This window comes from Thermobia domestica, chromosome 14, assembly GCF_964235325.1.
Source record: "Thermobia domestica chromosome 14, izTheDome1.hap1.1, whole genome shotgun sequence".
In the NCBI taxonomy this organism is placed as follows: Eukaryota; Metazoa; Arthropoda; class Insecta; order Zygentoma; family Lepismatidae; genus Thermobia; species Thermobia domestica.
In genome coordinates, this window is record NC_137467.1 from 114477163 (window position 1) to 114489798 (window position 12636).

Here is a 12636-nt window from a genome sequence, read left to right on the forward strand (position 1 = left end):
AACTTACTATCCCCACTCCTAACGTTTCCTCTAGCTGAGAATCTACCTAAAATGTTACGATTCAGAGCAGGCCCGTATCCAGGGGGTCTAGGGGGCCGCCCCCCTAAATTTTCGTTGGCCCACTCTAAAATTTTCACGGTAGGCTTGCAAATGAACTATAATACGATGTTAAACTATAGTATGGTTGGATCGGGCCCCCCCCTAAATTCAGCCGGGCCCCCTACATTTTTGGGCTGGCTACCGGCCTGATTCAGAGCCACTATTACAAGATGACTTAGTGTTCCTACTAGCAGATCTATGGTTGGATGGGTGGATTAAAGTTTATCGTACCTTCAACAACAAGGTTCTATAAGATTTGGACCTACAGCAGAACGAGTGAGCCGAACTACATGAATTTCCTCCGGAAATCGAACGCGGGTCTCCCGCCCGACGACGAGTACGCTGAGGTGGTAGAGCGTTCACCTCTGGCACATTGGATTCCTGGTTCGATCCCAGTTCGCGCCAAGTGAACCTTGTGGTAGACAAACACCGTGTGCGTGGGTTTCCTCTGGGTCCTTCAGTTTCCTCCCACTTTCTTCATTCCAACATTTCATTCATGTTTTCATTATCACCGCCTCCTTTAGCCTAACCTGCATAATCGTGGGACGTAAAACTCGAAAAATTTCATTTAATTTCATTTCAAAATTGAGCTTCTTGTACGTTTCCATTATAGGCGAGCGAGTGTTTGGAACAAGAAATTGTTCATCCTGCAAGAACTTGAAAACTACTAGGTTTACTTATTTATTGAATAGAGAATTTATTATTTTATTTCATTTGTTATATGTAATAAAATACCTATAAAATATATTTTGAATCCTCGTGACTTATCCTTTCATTTGATATCTAGTAGAAAAGTTACGCCATAAACTAATATCAGTCATGAGAGTATGAAGACTATCGACATCCTATTCAACAAATTCCAAGAAACTTTTTAGATTCTACATAGGAATAAAGACACATTATTTTACATGCACATAGTGCCTCCTCTTAATTTCACTGCAGCCAGAAAAAAATAAGCCTCAAAAGTTATGAACATTACTATCCAATATCATAAAAATTCTTAAATGTTGAAGATTCCTATGTACATTATTTCATTTCTGGCACCGAATATTCGGCTTTTGCATTTTTTTAAAGGTCATTTATTCTGATCGCATTTTAAAAGCGGGATATACAAATTATAACTGAAAAAATTAGCCTCATATTACTTCGTAATGAATCACTAAAACAGGTTTTATCCTCTTTAACTTCTCTATCCCCCTCACTCTCACTCTCTCTTTCTCTTTCTCTTTTTTTTTTTTTTTTTTGTAATGACTATTTCCTCATCTCTAATGAAAGGTCAAACGAAGATCTGAAATAGTATAAGGAACTTATTATCTTCAATAAGAACAGCGAGTTCACTTGATTTCTCTTTTTCATTTTCTTAGCCCATTTTCATGAAATGACAAAACTGTTTGACAACCATTCTTTGTGAAAAACTGAAAAATAACTATGAGTTAGCAACATTGAAAATGAGACTGATTACAGTTTATTCTTCCTTGAGCAAATAGTACACAACAAATGCAATGTATTATGGTAATTAATGTATTGTTAAGGCACAGTAAGAACATTTTGATTTCGACTCAAAGTATGTATCTATATGGGATCGAAATCTTGAACCAAAATCGAATTTGAAAGAGAAGACTGTTACAACAAATGACAAAACATACGAAGTGCGCGCCACAATTTAAAGATGTCGTCCAAGGAAGCCAGCAGGTTACCTGCTGCTCCGAGTTATTCTGTTAAACATAAACAAGGCAAACTCGTAAGTGCAGAAGAAAAGCAAATACTTTATCAAACGATATCAACGTTGTTCAATTCACTTGAAGAAAATTAAGACCTATAATAGCTAATTTTCATGTTCTCATAGAATATTTATTTACTTACTTTGTAGTACTGAAGTTAGTGTTTGTACATTCGCATGCTATACAATGTAAGAAAGCACATCAATAAATTGAACTTAAGGGGGAAAAGTACCACCTGTTTTTCATGGATATGCATAATGATTTAGGTAACTGATGAAAAAGAAATAATCTCCCATAATAATAAATATGGTTGCTGTTACATACCAGCACCATCTCTTTATCGTTCAGTTGATAATTTGACATAACTCATTGTAATTTCATCTATAATTACAGTTTGGAGAAAAATAACAATGTTCAGTTGCACTTAAAGGAGGGGGGATTATATAGTATTGGGTATTTTGCCTTATATCACGGCAATGGTGTGAGAGTGAGACGAGTAATGCACACCGCAGTAGCAGAAATTCATGCACGTGCTCCAGCAAAATTTTGCGGGAAACAGACGAAACAATTTCCTCTTCACCAATGAGCAAATAGTTGTGCGCGCAGTGATACAACATCAAGTTACGCGGTTTGTTTTTGAAAGGTGCAAAGGACTGTGAAAAACGCTTTAGATTGTTATATAATTTAAGTTTACAGCTGCTATGAAATTTGTGAGGTTGTATTTATTGCAGTCATCTTCACCTGAATTGTTCATTTATATGTGTGAAAGATGAAATGGGGTGACTGGAAAGAATCCAAAATATTCGGAATACGATTAACGCAATTTAGTTTATTGTGTGCTACTCCTTGGTTTCTATTCATAACTATGATAGAGACCGTAAAATGAGTTTTGTAAGGGATTATTCATTTATTTATTGTTCACTTTATGTTATAGAGAATTTTGTTGATAATGCATTTTCGGAATATGACTGTCCTTCCAGAAACTTCTGCTCAATTTGCTTTGTTGAGAATACCTTTGCAGAAGAAAAAAACTGGGGATATAGAACTTTGAAACCCTGAAGCCCTTGAAAATTTATAAGCCTTTTTACGAAACAGTTACGTAGTTACTTTTAAGAAATTATAACGTTTATATAGTTTCTTTTTTGTTACATGAACCCTGATTTCTCTGAGTTTTTGTAAACAATTTATAGTGGTACTATTGCTTTACATTGCCAGTTATCCTTGAGAATGAGACATAAAAACATTCTTAGTTTTTATTGCTTTAAGACCGCTGAAAAAGAAAAGAAAAAAGAAACGCAGATTTCCAACCATAGACGGGAACCGGAATTCACAGACTTGTTTTCGGCGGATTTGTACATGTTATTGTTGTTTTTCTTGTACACTCCGCATCAAAAAAATTGCGACAGCTAACGCCGTGCAGTTAGGCCACCCAATATTCACCTTCTTATCCCATAATCGTGTCAGGTAAAGAGATTCCCTCTCTCTCCTCCGTTCCTCTCTTATACGAAAATTAACTAACAACATGAGCGCAATTCTTATTTCAAACTACACATTTATTAGTTTCGATAAAGTGAAATAAAACCGGAACGAAACAAGATTCATAGATTGATGTGAGGAGAAACTGAAACACACACAATGAAAAATTAAAACCAATGAATGCCTATTACACAGAGATTTAGAAATGAGACAGAGAGAGAAGAGGAGAGAAGAAGAAAAAGAAAAGGGAGAACAGATAAAACTGTGGAATTCAAACGTAACGAAAAAGAACCTTACATTATAAGATTCCGTTTCCAGAAATCCAACAGTAATATAGAAATAACGTTTGCTTTTACACATTTTTTCAGAACTATTCGAATATATAGAGGATGATTTAAACATTCGTTATGTCCCTTTCATAATGGATAACATACTCAATTTCAAGTAGAGCTGTAGACCTCCGAGACACATCTAGGATAATGTCAAAAGTTTAACACACATGTTTTGTTTCAGCGTGGTTAGATTCCAAATTCGGGAGTGTTCATTGGATGTACTGTTTCAAAATACATTCCAATAAATCCAGTAGATAGCGTTGGTCATATCCTCCATCTCATACTACAAATGCAAACTGAACAAAAAAGCAAAAAAGAAACGAAACGAAAAGAAAACAAAAGAAAGTAAGAGAAGATAGAAGAGTTCTATTTTACTGCTAAATTTCTATGAGAAATGCCCTATATTAAAAGTCCAAGAAGTCCAAGAATTTTTGTGTCGAACTAATTTAAATAAAATTTTGTTTTCAAATAACCAAAGAGGTTATCATTTTCTAGTCTTTTCCAAAGATTTATCTGTTCCGAACATCCAGCAATAATTTAATCTCTACCGAATATAACGTAATTTCCACAGATAAAATGAACACGCTAAGATCTCAAATGGATCATCGTGTCAGTCGGATGATGTTGGTTAGGTTATATACCACCAGTGAGTTGAGAATTCAAATCCGTAGTGACCCGCTAATTCGACTGAGACTCGGTAACCCAGAGGATAAAAAAGAGCTTTTACATATTCCCTTACGTTTAAACAGTATTTCTGTCAGAGATGACCAGAAATTTAGATGTTAATTCGAAGCACGAAAAAGACGATGCCGAAGTTAACAGTTAATTAAATTCTCCAGACCAGGTATATCAGGCTCTTGCTCTGTTTTAACTTTGGAACTTGAAATGTGTGTGTGTGAGAGAGGGAAAAATGAAATGAAATCCTTAAGTTTTACGTCCCACAGTTTTGCCTATTAGGCTAAAGGAGACGGTGATATGAGAGATGGGTGAAATGGGGGAATGAAGAAAGTGGGAGGAAACGAGAGAAGCCTGAGAAAAATCACGAGCACGGTGTTTGTCCACCACAAAGTCCACACGGCGCGAACTAGGATCGAACCAGGGTCTCCAAGCTCTGGAGGTGAACGCTCTGCCAGTGAGTCACCGCGCCCCCATGTGTAAGAGGGAGAGAGGGGAAGAAGTGAAAGATGCAAAAACAGGATAGGGAAACGTCAAGAAAGAGAGAAAGTGGGACGAGTATAAACATGAAACATACTTATCATTATAGTGCATTATATAGAACGCATTGAATTATTGCCAGTGTTGTCTTGTAAGTTTTCCATAAGAAGATAAATCTCTGCAGCCATTATTTTATGCGAAAAAATCGTACTACCTGATGGAGAATCAAACCAAGTTTTCAATTTGGATATCTGGCACGTCACCACTACGCCACCGATTGCTTTAGAAAAACTTTGTTTAACAAATGGTGTAATGTTAATTTCTGAGAACGATAACACGAAAAGTGTATACTGCAGATTAATGATGTCTTTGGAATGTCCTGGTAAATCCCTTGCCCTTTGCCAACCAGCATTCATAAATCGTGTCTATCATGATACAGGTTATTACTTTCCACATTCTTATGTATTGCTTTTCCAGTATAAGTCGATTGTTCACAATCACTATGTAAAAGAAAATAACTTTGTCTTGAACAGGATTTGAACCTACGTTCGATAGCTGTATTATTCACAAGGCCATTACGTTACCCCCCTTTTTTGTAAGAAAATTTATTGTAACTCAAGAATCAATTACATTGAAGTGGTTATGCTTTTGTCACAAAAAAAGGAAGTTACGAGAACAATGAGTTGGCTATAAAATTTGCAAATAGCTTATTACGTACATCCCTTGCTAATTTGGAGTATTCTTTTTGTAAATACTGTACATAGAAGGCTCCCCCTGCTTCTAAGTTGGAATTAAAAATATACTTGACGGTCGTTCCTATATACCAATTGACACTATGTTGTTTACTAACGGGATAAAAACGATAATCAGGTCTTAAAACTATGCTAATATTTATATTGCGTTCCGAACTACGAGTAAGAATGGCTAAAAAGTGACGTAACTGAGACCAGATTTTTGTGGATTCCAAACATGTCGTGATTCTATGAATCAACGTATCTATATTGTTACATCTATTGCAAAGAGCATCAGGACTAAAACCATATTTGTTTCTCTTTTCTTTAGTATCAATAACATTATGGACAATCATAAACCAGATAGATTTGCTGGCAACACTCAATGTCGAGTCATTGATATTGGCCCAAATATTGGGCCAATTACACAAGCACTCATCTAACACAATTTTAGGTGGGACATATAATCTAGTCATTTTAAAAACATACAGCTTTTTACTACTTAAAGTTTTAAAATCAAAAAGCTGAGACAGATATATATAATCACACAAAACAGTCTCCAGGTACTTACAGCTTTGAGAGAGGTCAGCCATACACAGGGGTAGACTCCTGTCTGTTCGTGCTAATACGTAAGTGAGCAGTTGTTGTGTTACACTATTAGCTTCGTCTGTGTACAAGGTCATTGAGCGAGTAACATACAAACTGGCAGCTTTTTCTTGCACATTGAACAGACCGATGCCACCTTGTGAATGTAAACAACACATTACATCATATTTAACACGAAAGACCTGATGTTTCCATAGAAACCAACCACATAAACTTTGAATTTGTTTTCCTATGAGTTGAGGCATAGGTAATACATTTGCGAAATACCAGATTTTGCTTAAGAGATAAACATTTATAAATTTAGCTCTAGAATATAAACATAGATTTCTGGATTGATTTACATAACCTGAATGACGCAGTGTATTTACAATATTCGTATAGTTATGATCAATAGTGTGGATTATGTTTGAATAAAAGGTAATTCCTAAAATTTTGATACTGTCGGCCTGAGGGACGGTATCTATATCATTAAAATCAATACTATTGTTTATGTTTAACATATGTGATTTACAAACATTTAATCTAGCCCCAGATGCTACCTCATATTCACGAACACATTCCATCATGAGAGAATAATCTAGTTTAGAAGAGAGAAAAACTGTTACATCATCTGCATAACTAGCCACCTTTATAGCAGGGTTAATAATATTTAGACCAGTTAGGCGGTCATTCATAGCATGTAACAGGGGAGCAAGGCTAATAGCAAAACTCAACATTGAAAGGGGATCACCTTGTCTTATTGAACGTTTGATGGGAATGTTGTTGGATAGGTGACCGTTAACATTTAACTTCGTATGAGCGTCTTTATAAAAATATTTCATCCATGTAAATTGTTCATTAAAACCGAATTTTCTGAAAACAGACCATAAGTACGAGTGTTCAATATTATCAAAGTCATTTTTAGTCTAAATTTATTAGAGCCGCTTTAAGAGCGCAATCATTACAAATAGTAATACTATCTCGAATAGTTAATAAAAGGTGATAGATGGTTTTCTGTTTAACAGCCACATATTGCAAATTTTGTAATAACTTATCCATGTAGGCCTGTAGTCTGTTTTTAATACATCTACTAAAAATTTTGATATCTGTATTAAGAAGGGATATAGGTCTATAATGGCTAACATTAGATGGTTTAACAGTTTTAGGGATAAAGACCGTGACGGCTGTATTAGGGCGCTTGATAGTCTCTGAAGCAAAGAACCATTCATTTACAATCAATGTTAGTGTATCGCCCATTATATCCCAAAATTTAACATATAAACGGCCAGAGAGAGAGTCGGGGCCAGGAGATTTTCCTTTTCTTTTTGCAGCATTTACAGCTCTTTGTACTTCATTTTTAGTAAACGGAGCACATAAAATTTGATTGTCTTCATCATTTAGCACTGCAGGCACACTGTCAAGTAATTTATTTTCGCAGCCGGTAGCAGCAGCGACCCCAAATAACTGGTAGTAATAATCATACAGGGTGTTACGAATATTGTCTTGAGTTGTTTGAATAGAGCCTTGAGCATCTGTGAGTGACGTGATAAGTTTCCTCCGTCCACGTTTGGCTTCTGTTAACACATGTGTAAGAGAGCATTGTTCTTCTTCCGGAAACCCTGGAACTTTACTACGTAACCTAATCCCTTCCATTTTCTGTTTATGGAATTGTAATAATTTGGCTTTGTATTTACGTACAGAGATAAGGGCCGAGCGATTTGTCATCGCTTCAGTTTGTCCTCTAATAGACATCTATAATAGAAATTATAAAGTTTTCGCTTATCAGCATAAATTTCAGAGGAATACCACCTACAAAAGCTTCGGATTTTGTCCTTACAGTATTGATTCCACCACTCAATATATGTTTTAAACCACTTCTTTTGTTTAAGCTAATAAGCCCACTTTTTAGAAAAGAGCTGACAAAATGACTCATCATTGAGCAGACTTTCATTCATGTGATAATATCCCCGTCCCCGAGCAATCTTCTGGTCATTAATTTTAATTTCCATTATTAAACAGAGATGATCAGTGAAACACGTGGGATATCGGTATACAGAAACAACCTGGGATTTGAAGTTATCATTTACATAAATCCTGTCTATCCTTGAGCTCGAAGTTTTTGTAATAAATGTGTCCCCCCTTAAATCTGGGTGTTTGAAGTCCCACACATCTACCAAAGACAAATTCTTTACCAATTCATTTAAGGTAGGGCAATAATGGTAAGTTGGTTCTGTTGTGTGAGTTATATTTGAATTATGATCTCCGCCAAAGATAACATTATTTGGGCCACTAAAAAACGGCGCTACCTCATTTGCATAAAAATTATTCCGTTCTTTTCTATTATGGCTTCCAATGGGTGCATAAACATTGATTAGAGTTATATCATTAACCTGACCTTTGATAATTCGACCATTACGATGTAATTCTACATCTGTAAGCGGGATGCCTTCTTTAACCAAAATTGCAGTACCAAGGCTATTATAAGTACAATTGTTATATACATTATATGATGGATGTACGTTTACAATCTTTGGACCAACTTCTTGGAGAAAAGCTACATCTATTTCAGATTTAAATAGAAAGTCATTGAGAGCTTCAAGTTTGACTGGCGATTGTATTCCGTTGATATTTATAGTTGCTAGTTTTAAGATAGTACACATAAATATTGTTATAGGAAGTTGTCTAATGTTAGCAACACACTTCATAATACCACACGACTATTTGGCTGCAAGCACTGTGTTTCTGAATGTTTAGGTAGGAGTAGAAACTGTTGGTGACTCACCTGAAGAAGGAACTGCGGTATCAGGTAGATATTTCGTACTCACTAATTTAGCTACAGACGACCGGGTGATTCTAGGTGATACTTCTAAGGGTCCCTGGTCCGTCTTCTTAGGTTGTTTTACTTGAGCTATAGCCGTTCCTGCTTTCTTCCGTTTCTTGTCTTGGGAGGCTTCCTGGGAATTCCGGGCATCAGATCCTTTTTTCCCACTAGGACAACTCACAGGGGAGAAAGGATGATCTTTTTCCTTGGACTGAACTGGAAAAATGGGACTTACAGAGGAAACTTCCGATACACTATAGATGCACTCTAGCTTCTGATCACCATCAACAACACTAGTGGAGGAGGAATCACTGTCTATCAAAAGCTTCTTTGTATCTTGTTCAATGACAACTTGATGTTCCCGTGGAAAATCTGACTCAGCCAGTGAAGAAGTACCATGTAAAGCTGGAGGGGCTGCAGATGAGGTCCTGTCCTGACTATCACTAATATCCTTGGGAGAGACGTTTTCCTTAATTTCTCCGGAACATGGTCGGCTAGGAACACTGTCTTTTGGCACTATCGGAGTAGTGTTTAGAGAACGGCCCTGTATCACAGGGGTAGTAAGCTCAGTCATTAACTTTGGAAAGTCAACATCTGACGTTAAAGTAGGCAAATTAGCAGGTTTAACCACATTAATTTCTGGGGTTGGCGAAATCCGAGAGCGTTCCTTATCACTTTCAGTATGTTCTATGGTTGTTGTTGAAACAAAGGCCCGTTTTTGACGCTGAAAGCATTGATCTTGTAAATGATCTCTAGATTGGCAGTAATAATAACAAGTACGGTCCTGACCGAAATAAGTTACTAGGAACTTCTGGTTACGAATATCCAGGAAGGACGGTATAGGTTTAAACAAATACGTAGTCACGATCTTTCGTCCAGATCTAACTTTATAATTATGAGTATCGTCATAACTTTCGTCTTTTATACTTTTACACTCTCCATAGGTAGACAAGGCACGCGTGACATCATTATCACTATATTCAGTGGGAATGGCATGTATTCGCACATAGGTTAAAGGTCGATCCGCTAATTCTAAAGTCACTGGGTATGTTCCACTATCATCTTGAAATTTAACACTATCACCATGATCTCTTAACAATTTTTCACACAACAAGTCAGACAATAACTTAATATACACACATTTACTATAAATATCCAACTCAATACTTAGTATTTGTTCTTCCTTTAACTTAAACGTATTTTGAATAAACTCATGGATTTTTATTGTGGACGGACGGTTAGGAATCGCACGAAATCCTAATTTTAATGTATTGACACGTTTGATAGACATTTTATAATTCTAAATAAACTCACTAGTCACCACAAAACTGAAATATATTAGAATCAAGTCAGCGTAAATTCCAAGCAAACACAAAGTACACTGGGCGCATTCAATGCCTCTCGCACGATACGACACTGGACGGACGACCAGCGAAATACGTGTTACCTCTTGGGCAGCTAACACGCGAGTCCACCCCTACGCTACCATGCCATTTGGAATAACAAGCCAAATATTACTTTCTTTAGCCCTGATCTTTGGACCGAACCGACATCTTCCTGTAACGTTAATTGCACCAAAGTGCACTACGAAATTGATTTATTCGACGGCGTAGAGAGAAATTAGTGTCCCCTAATAAAGGAAGAACATAAAATCCAGGGAAAGTACAGAAATGAAACGTATTTTGCAGCAAGTTTTCTTGTGCACGTTCAAAAGTACGTCAATATAATAATAATAATAATAATAATAATAATAATAATAATAATAAATAATAATAATAATAATAATAATAATAATAATAATAATAATAATAATAATAATAAATATTCATATTCACAGTACAGTAGTCTATTATTATTATTATTATTATTATTATTAACATCAATTACCCGCTTCGTTGAGTTAAATTGAGAAAAAATAGTAATATGTTCGGTTACTCAGTCACTGTTTAGGATTACTAAAGCGCTCTTTGATATCGGTCATTTTCGATGTTTTTTATATCTCTGCTCATCCTATGTTTTGGGGCACGACACCTTCAAATTATTAATGATCTCAGCGAGCCTGAAAACTATAAATTCAACAGTGATATTGATTATTTTGAACATGTTATGTCCCCCCTTTCTCCAAGTTAAGGGGCTGAATTTGGATTTAAACAGCATAAGATGTGTCACTGTTAATCTCAGCGACTCCAAAAATTATAGATTCGCCACTTGCACTGGCTTTGTTCTTTTTGAAATGTTGCTCCCCCTCCCCAACTCTTAAGTTACTTCGTCAAAGTGATATGAGACAAACCATCTCAGGTTCGAAGTCCATCTAGATTTAAAATTTGATCGAGATTGATTTGGTGGTTCAAGAGTCATTAAGTTTTATTTAGTTTTATATATATCTCCCTCTCCCATTCTCCTCTCCAAGTTCTCCCGTGAAATTGAAACGATAAAAATCATCTCAGGCCCAAACCTCACCTATGTTAAAAATTTGATCCTGATTGATTCATTTTTCACGAATTATCAAGTTTTATTTATTCTTTTTAACCCCTCCCTCCCCTCAAGCCTAAGTTATATCGTCAAAGTAAACAGATAAATACCATCTTAGGTCCGAACATCATCTATGTTGAAAATTTAATCGAGATCGGTCGGGTGGTTCAAGGGGGATGAAGTCATAAAGCCAGCCTCTTCATTTTCATTTTTTAAACACATATCTTTCTCTCTCCAACCCCTATGTCGCACCGTCAAACTGAAATGATAAAAGTCGTCCCAGATCCAAACCTTATCTATGTTCAAAGTTTGATAGATGGTGGTGATAGATGAACTCTGGTGGTTCAAGAGTTATTATGTTTTATTCATTTTTATATAACAACCCTCCTCCAATCCTCTTTCCCCATTATTTTACAGTTAAAATGAATTGATAAAGTAGGTTCCGAGGCCCTAACCTTATCAATGTTGAAAATTTGCTCGAGATCGGTCGGATGGATCAAGAGATAAGCAGTCACAAACATAGTTACATTCAATATTATAATATAGCTTATTATTATTATTATTATTATTATTATTATTATTATTATTATTATTATTATTATTATTATTATTATTATTATTAATTCTATTATTTATGTACTTTTGAATTTGCATGGCAAAATTACTTTAAAATATGATTTATTTCATTATCTTTTCCTCGATTGTATCTTTTTCCTTCATCAGTGGACTAATTTCTCTCTAGGCCGTCGAATAAATCGATTTCGTTGTGCACTTTGGTGCAAATAACGTTACAGGAAGAAGCCGGTTCGTTCCAAAGATCAGGCCTAAAGAAAGTAATATTTGGTCTGTAATTCCAAATGGCATGATAGCGTAGGGGTAACGTAAAGGCCTTGTGAATAATACAGCTATCGAACATAGGTTCAAATTCTGCTCACGACAAAGTTATTTTTTTACATAGTGATTGTGAACAATCGACTTATCATACTGGAAAAGCAATACATAAGAATGTGGAAGCAAAAACCTGTATTATGATAGAGACGATTTATGAATGCTGGTTGGCAAAGGGCAAGGGAATTACCAGGACATTCCAAAGACATCATTAATCTGCAGTATACACTTTTCGTGTTATCGTTCTCAGAAAGAAACATTACACCATTTGTTAAACAAAGTTTTTCTAAAGCAATCGGTGCCGTAGTGGTGACGTGCCAGATATCCAAATTGAAAACTTGGTTCGATTCTCCATC